Here is a 7,697-nt window from a genome sequence, read left to right as displayed (position 1 = left end):
TTGGGATGTCCACAGTAAAAAGCTGTGGACAGGTCTGTCAGCCCTCCAGGTCACCCTGCCAACACCTCCCCTTGACCCTCCAATGCCCAGCCCAGCATGGATGGCGGGGTGCCATTGTCTCCAAGGTCAATGTAAGTCTCTCCACTCTGCTGTAGGAAGTCCCCCATGTTTCCCCATCAAAGACTGCTGGTGGCTGCATCCACAGTGGGGGAGGGTGTTTGAACTTCATGTTGGTCTCTGCTCCACAGTTCTTAACAATTTAAAGAATGTTGGAGGTCTGGGCTCAGAATGTAAATAAGGCATCTCAGAATCAGAAGGACAATGACCTCACCATGAACTGTAGGATATCCCTGACACTTTGGATGACCATTTGTGTCTGGTCTCATGATAACACAACCTCTCAACTCTCACAAACGCAGAGTCTGAGTCTTGAGACAATAGCTTTTAAGCCCTAGAAAAATTGCCTCATTATTTTTCTCTTATCTTTTCTCATCTTAAGCATACAGCTTGGTGAGCAGCCTGACAGGGACCATTTCAGCTCTGTAACCTTAGTAGTGACTTCCTTCCCTGCTTGCCTGGACTACTGTCTGCCCCAGAGAGAGCTAAACTGGGTGGCCTTAGCCCCAGAGGCAGGAAGAGACAATGTGAAGGGGGCCACAGGAGCCCAGTGATGAAAAGGCATTGTAATGTCAGGGGCGGATAAAGAAGCAGGTTTGTAGGGAGTCATTTCCCAGGAAGAAAGTGGAGATTGTTTGAGATCTGAAGATTCTGCTACAGAAAACAGAAACTCTGATAGAATAATATATACATGAGGGCATGTGGATGCCACACTGAGGATGGTGACAGGGCAGAACTTTCAAATGATCAAGCTTCTGCAGATGGTGACACTGGGTGGAGACACAGTGCCACCTCAGTCATCTCCACACCTCAGACCCTGAGACCTCCAGAGCAGCAGTGTCCACACCACCTTTTTGGGGGTCAGGGGCTCAGCTGTGGCAACCGACCTCCCAGGCAATATTTGGGTGACCCAGTCTTCTTTCCTGTACACCCCTCTCCTGCTGAAGGCATAGGAGGCTTTCACAGCCATGGCCCAGATTCACTTTCCTGTCCCACCATGCTGATCCCAAATCCAGCCACTGCTAGGGAACCTCTCCTCCACCAAGTGTCCAGCAAACTTCCTGGAGCCTCTCATAGTACCTGGGGTTTATTTCAAGCCCAGGGCTGTCTTGGTTAACCGTGTCAGCTGATTTGAGTGGACAGGCCACGACTTAAATCGCTATTGTCTCAAAACTCAAGGCATTGGCCTTGGGGCCCTCAGTGAGAAGGGAGTGAAGTTCTCAGTCATCAGAGGAAGGAGAAGAGAATGATTCCCATGTAAGCTTCATGGGGTTGCCTAGGGCAAGGCACATAGGATGCTTTTTTACTCCCAGACTGATCTCTCTCATTTGTCTGGATCTGACTCAGACATTCTCAGGGTAAAACACCCACAGAGCATCCTTTGCCCAGGAAATTCATCCTTGTTCAAGTGTAACATCCACCCTCCAACTTCCCTTTAATTCCCTGACATTTCAACCATAGAAATAACAGAAAGGGAAGTGAGAGTGAGGGACGGGCACAGGGTGGGGCTTCCTGCTGTGGTTCGAGCAACCCTGGGCAGACCCTGCCCTCCCTCCACCAAGGACAAATGCCCACTTTGTTGTCATGACCAAAACCCCACAAGCACAGATAGAAACTTCCGGAACTTATGCTTGTTTTGTTTTGTTTTTTATGTAATTTTTTATCACTTGCTACACCACATGGAATGGCATTTTGACATTTAACTCCCTAATAAGACAAACAATAAGACAAAAGTAGTTGTCTTATTAAAGCAAGTAACACTGCAGCTTGTGTTAGGCCTCAGGTCCCAGCTGCCTTGCACTTTGTGTCTTCTCAAAGCCCCTGTGAAACCACACATGGATGTGCCATTCTGGTAGATCACAAGGCGACCCTCTAACTGCTTATTAAGCATGTGTTCCATGGGAGTGACCATGTTTCTGGAGAGAGTCTGTCTCCACACTGCATGTGAGAACCACCACTTGTGCTGGGATATGGCGCCATCCAGGCTCTGCAGCCCATGGACTCCATTCTGTGCATCTCCTGATCTGGGCCTTAGCTTAGAAATCCACAGAGTTTCTCCTGAAGGCTTTTGGGATGGGTCAGTGAGGATGGCCTTCGTGGAGTAACAGGCTTACTCTCACTGGCTTGGAGGACCCAGACCCCCAGCATCTTCAGTAGACCTTCACAGTCCCAAACATCATGGGCAAACTGCACATAGCAGGGGGGTAGTTTGTCTGGGCTGTGGCTTGAGGATAGCGTGCTTGTGGCCATCATAGGACCCCGGAATATGCAGGGGCATGGACTTGCTCTGCCCCATCTGCATCTTCTTCATCAGAGCAGTCTGAGTTGGGAGGTGGAGGTGCCAACACTGCGTATCCCATAACTCCTTCCTAACATGAGGAAGAAAGAAGAAACACTCTTAGCTCTAAGTCACTGACACAGCTGAGGGATTAACTGACCATGAGATGGGGAAAGGGGAGAAAGGAGACTCTGAGAGGTACGAGGGACAAAAAGAGGGACTTTGGAGAAGATAGCCAGCTTCACCTGGACAGGCCCTTGTGAGCAGGGTGTGGGAGAATGGGGACATGAGAGTTTATGTGACAGAAGCCGTAGTCTGTGACCAGCACACCTTTGACAGGCACATAAGTCAGACTCACAGAAAAACAAAATCAGGTACTGGGGACACGATGCCACCGTTGCCTGATTTAGAAATTAAATGAAGTTGTACACGCTTACCACTCATCCTGAACCAAAATGAATATTGGAAATTCAGGAGTTATTCTAAAATCCACGTGGCTCTTGATTCATTTGCACAGCCCTGGGACCCTGGGACCCTGCGAAGCAAACCCAGACCTGCCTTCCAGGTGGCAGAGCTCGGTTGGGCAGAAAAGGACTTGCAGATGCTTCCTCACAGTCAGTGACAGCCACTGGAGGAGGCAGAGTGGTTAGGATGATCTCATACAGAATGACCCCTAAGCAGGTAATATGTACTCTGGAGCTGCGGTGGAGTGTGAGGAAGAATCAGGAGACGGTCCCAACCTGAACTTCATCCTCAGGTCAAAGAGGGACCTATGAAAACTCTAACAGAAAACGTGTTTCTCTCCAAGATAAGTATAGCAACTAGTCGTATCACATGGTACCCCTGAAAGCCCCAGATAAGTTGGTAGCTTTTAAGACCAGAGCACACAGATAAATAACTCAGACATTTTGTCTTCTAGTCATTCCTGTGTCACTTATCCAGTTGAAAAAGAAACAGATGCGGGAGGAGTTGTGGGCTGAGCCCTCAGCCTCGAGACCTTGGAGAAGAGCGGACCCTGCGCAGCGATGTTCCAGCTACAGAATGGAGATGTCAAAGGACCTACATCCCGGGACACGTTGAGCCAGACTCACAGGCAGAGTATAGTCCAGAAAACAGTTGGATACACACAGGATCATGGTGTGTAGGAAAAGGGGCGCCTCAATGCCATCGTGGAAAGTCAGACTTTTCATTGGTGATACTCAAGCAGCTAGAAATCACCTTAAACTAAATATACACCTCTCACCTGACACCAGCATAATTCTAGAAGAGTCAGAAGTATAAGTATTAGGAGTAAAACCCTAATAGCTGCTAGGAGAAAATATAGGAAAAGTCTTTTAAAACCTAGCTATCCAGAAGCCATAAAAAAGATGAAAAAAATTTTTTTCTTTTTACTTAGAGACAGAGAGGTAGAGAGACAGACTTCCACATGTACTCCAACCAGGATCTACCAGGCAAGCCCAACTACAGGGTGATGCTCTGACCATCTGCGGCCACTGCTCTATTGCTCAGCAACTAAGCTACTACAGTGCCTGAGGTGAGGCCATGGAGCCAACCTCGGCACCGGGGCCAACTTGCTTGAATTAAACCATGGCTGTGGGAGAAGAAGAGAGAGAGAAAATAAAAGAGGGGAGAAGGGTGGAGAAGCAGATGGTCACTTCTCCTTTGTGCCCTGACCAGAAATCAAACCCGGAACTTCCACACATTGGGCCCACATTATTGCTGAGCCAACCCATAAGGTCTCAAAATTTTTATTTAAAATTATTTTTCCTGGTCAAAACAACTATAGTACAGGCCCTGGCTGGTGGCTTAGTGGATAAACTGTCAGCCCAGAATATGGATATTCTGGGTTTGATCCCTGATCAGGGCACAAAGGAGAAGCGACCATCTGCTTCTTTCTCTCCCTCTCCCCTTTCTCTTCCTCCTCCCCTCCCACAGCCAGTGGCTTTATTGGTTTGAGCTCTGGGCACTGAGGATAACTTGGTACTCAAGCATCGGGCCCAAACGAGGTTGCTAGTTGTATCCCAGTCAGGGCACATGCGGGAGTGTGTCTCACTATCTTCCCTCTTCTCACTTAAAAAACAATAAAACCAAAAAAAAAAGCTATAGTAAAGTTGAAAAGACAACACACAAACTATTCATGTAACAGATAAAGGGCTAATCTTTCCATAAAAGAGTGGTTACAGACTGCTCAACAAATAGTTCAGCAAAATAATAAATACAAAAGGCACTAAACATGTGAGATGCTCAAATTTATTCCTATTATGAGCATAAATATCAAAACTATACTGAGAAAGCATTTTTTATAGATCCAATTAGCAAAAGCCAGGAGTTTGACAATACACTGGTGGGCAGAACCATGCACTCTCAAATGCTGCTGGTGGGTATATAAAATGGAACTAAAAATGTACAAAATCCATGTAAAAAAGAGTGTATAAAAATATGTATGTTCAATGTTATTTCTATCCTAACTGCATATTGAGGGAAAAAACTGGTCAAATTAATTATGGCAAGTACACACAATGGAATATTATGCAGGTATTAGAAAGAGAGTACAAAGCTCTTTTTGTATCAATATGAAAAAACCCTGAAAAACAACATTAAATTAAAACGTGTACACCCCTAAGTTAGACTATGCGTGGTGAGTTCCTCCCCAAGAGAACAGGATGGAAGAGGGGCAAGCATCGCTCTGCAGGGGAGACCTGGCTTCCACTTGCTGAGGACTCTGCTTCTGAGCAGAGGCCTGTGGGGATTTGCTCTGTCCAGGGGGCTTCAGAGGGCCCAGCAGTCATCTGAAATGCTAGTAGCCCCATGCTACTGCTCCAATTCTTTTCAATGACCAGGTGCCAGAGCCCAGCATGTGGTGAGCAGGGTCAGGAAGCCGGACACGAGTAGCTGAGTGGAATGGAGGGCAATAGGCACAACACACAGTCACAATGTGCACAGATCCAGAAAACCCACAGCCAACAGCACAAGGACTTGTGGCCATGTCCCACCTGCTGAGAAGGACCCACAACAACTCTCTGGCTTCCAGTCCAGGCCCAGGAATATGTCAGTGAAAAGACAATTTCAAATCTAAATGACTACAGTCAGACAATTCACTGGCAGATTAATCCCCTGGCCCTTGATGCATCACTCCTAAAAGACTTTCCTGCCACACCCCTGTGTTCTGGCAAGGCCAGGCCCTTGGAGAACTGAGATTCTAGTTCTACCTCCATGCCTCTGGAGACATTAGCTAGAAATTTGCTGAGAGAATAAATTGCAACATAAGGAGAGAGATGGGCTGTGTGTGCATATTTTCACCACGTGCTTGGTGCTGTGCAGGCATCGGATTAAAGCAGAAATGTGCTGGCATCAGCAGGAAACATCTGCTGGGGCAGGTGGCCGAGGCCACCAGGAAGGACACGCCCACACTGTACCAGTAGACATGTTTGCGTGATCCTCAAATCTATGTAGCAGGTGGAGCCTAGCCTGACTCCAGCTCTAAAGGAGCAGGGGACACCGGTGACCTGCCCAAGTCCCATCATTCAAGGGTTTAAGCTCCTGCAGAAAGTTGCGTGTCTCTGGAAGTACAGGGAGTGGGGATACATTGTACCCTTGTGGGTAACTGAACAAGGCACTTCTAGGTCTTCTATGATTGTATCACTCACTCACTCATTTATTCACACAAAAAGCACTCTGTGTGTACGGCTCCATGCCCCAGGCTCTAGTGGGAGCCGCTGGAGACCAAGGCAGCTCTAGACAGTGGCTGTGCTGGGCAGTCAGGCTTGGGCAGTGCAGCCAAGGCAGGGCTGCCTTTCACAACAGCCCCTTGACCCCACTTCACAAAAAAGGAAACCGAGGGTGAGATGCGGGAGTGACTGACGTGGCTGGGGCCACTTAGGGTTCCATGAGTCAGCTAAACTTGAACCTGCATCTGACCCAAGGTTCCTAGGAAGCGAATGGCTGTCTAACTTCATGGATGTCCCCTTTATCCATAACCCTTGCTGTAGACAGTCACTGAGAACTTATGTCACCTCCAGGAGCTCAGAGCAGGTGGCACAGTACGGGGTCAGAGGTCAAGACCAGACATAATTGTAACCTACCCTACACCAGCTGGCTTGGATTTGGTTGTTCACATGAAGGAAGAGGCTCATCCCAGTTCATCACCAGGGCAAGTCACAGTGAGATTTACCATTTAGGGTGTTTGTAAAGAAAGTAGAGAGTCTGGTCTCTTGGGGTGGGAGTAGCCAGCTTCCTTTATGTAACACTGCCCTGTACATTCTGATAAATGCCTGGGCATCTATTTCTATGGCGTAGCCTGTTGTTTCTGGTTTTCAAATATTTATATTGTTGGTTTATAAAGTTGGTCTGCTTCTCAGGTACACAATGAGTTCCACTCCTTGAGGGAGACAGCTTCAACCAGAAATCCAGCTCTTTGGCTCCGAATTTCATGGTCCAGTTAGGTATCCCCTGAACTCTCAGGACTGATTTAAGGTTTTTCTTCCCACCTCCAGAAAATTAAAAATAAAATAAGCAACTGCAAACATCACCACTGTCATCACTTCTGAGAAGTGAACAGAATGAGAGAGGAGGAAGTCTCAGAATAAAGGGTGCTGTTCACTGAGACGGCACCCAATGGCACAGACACTCAGGACACTGATCACTTCCCTGGCCAGGCTTCCAGTGTGTGTGGCTCGCCCAGGGCCTATTCAGTGCATAGCCCACTACTGGCCTCAAGGCCCCTTTCAGACTCTGTGACCTCAGGGTGCTGAAGGGCCTAAGGAAAGAACTCTGCACTCCAAGAGATGATCTTTGCCCTTCCCGAGAAGCCATGTGCCCGCTCTCTCCCAGGCAGGAGTATGGTCACTCCTGTCACTTGTCACTCTCTTTGATGCCTACTCAGGAGCCTTCTCCCCAAAGCTGCTCTGTGGCATGCCATGGCCTGTCCACTCTCCTGTGGGATGTGTGGGGGTTTGGCCTCTCTCTCTGGTAGAGAAGCTCCCATTCCTGCAAGGTAAAGTCACAAAGGCCCCTGCCCTTCTCTCAGAGGGAGATCCCTCCCCCTGAAGCCCATGTGGGGCAGTGGTTGGCCTGGTAACTCCTAAGTGTGGCCCCATACTCAGCCCCTCCAGGGTGACAGAACTACTCTGTGAAACATGCTCTTTTAACCCATTTTTGTTGAGTTCTTACTCTTACTGCTAAGACAACAACAAAAAAACCCCAAGACCACCTGCTGACTGAACATGTGGATATGGAACTGAACCACCCAACGACCAGCTTCAGTGTTTGCTGTTTAAATCTCTGCCAAGATCATGACTCCTCT

The 7,697-nt window shown here is 48.1% G+C and overlaps 1 protein-coding gene across 2 annotated transcripts in view; it reads right to left on the bottom strand.

Annotated features, from left to right (window-relative positions):
* Positions 1 to 1,866: 1,866 nt before the first annotated feature.
* METRNL (meteorin like, glial cell differentiation regulator) overlaps positions 1,867 to 7,697 on the bottom strand; it is a 43,925-nt gene continuing 38,094 nt past the window's right edge. Inside the window, exon 7 of one of the 2 annotated variants that reach the window (XR_010726313.1) lies at positions 1,867 to 2,486. The gene's annotated coding sequence lies outside the window, so the exon portion shown is untranslated. The remainder of the gene's footprint in view (positions 2,487 to 7,697) is intronic. The other variant, XR_010726312.1, reaches the window with a different exon arrangement.

This window comes from Saccopteryx bilineata, chromosome 6 (genome assembly GCF_036850765.1).
Source record: "Saccopteryx bilineata isolate mSacBil1 chromosome 6, mSacBil1_pri_phased_curated, whole genome shotgun sequence".
Taxonomy (NCBI): domain Eukaryota; kingdom Metazoa; phylum Chordata; class Mammalia; order Chiroptera; family Emballonuridae; genus Saccopteryx; species Saccopteryx bilineata.
The sequence above is the reverse complement of the archived record's forward strand: the minus strand, read 5'-3'. Positions and strand labels throughout refer to the sequence as shown.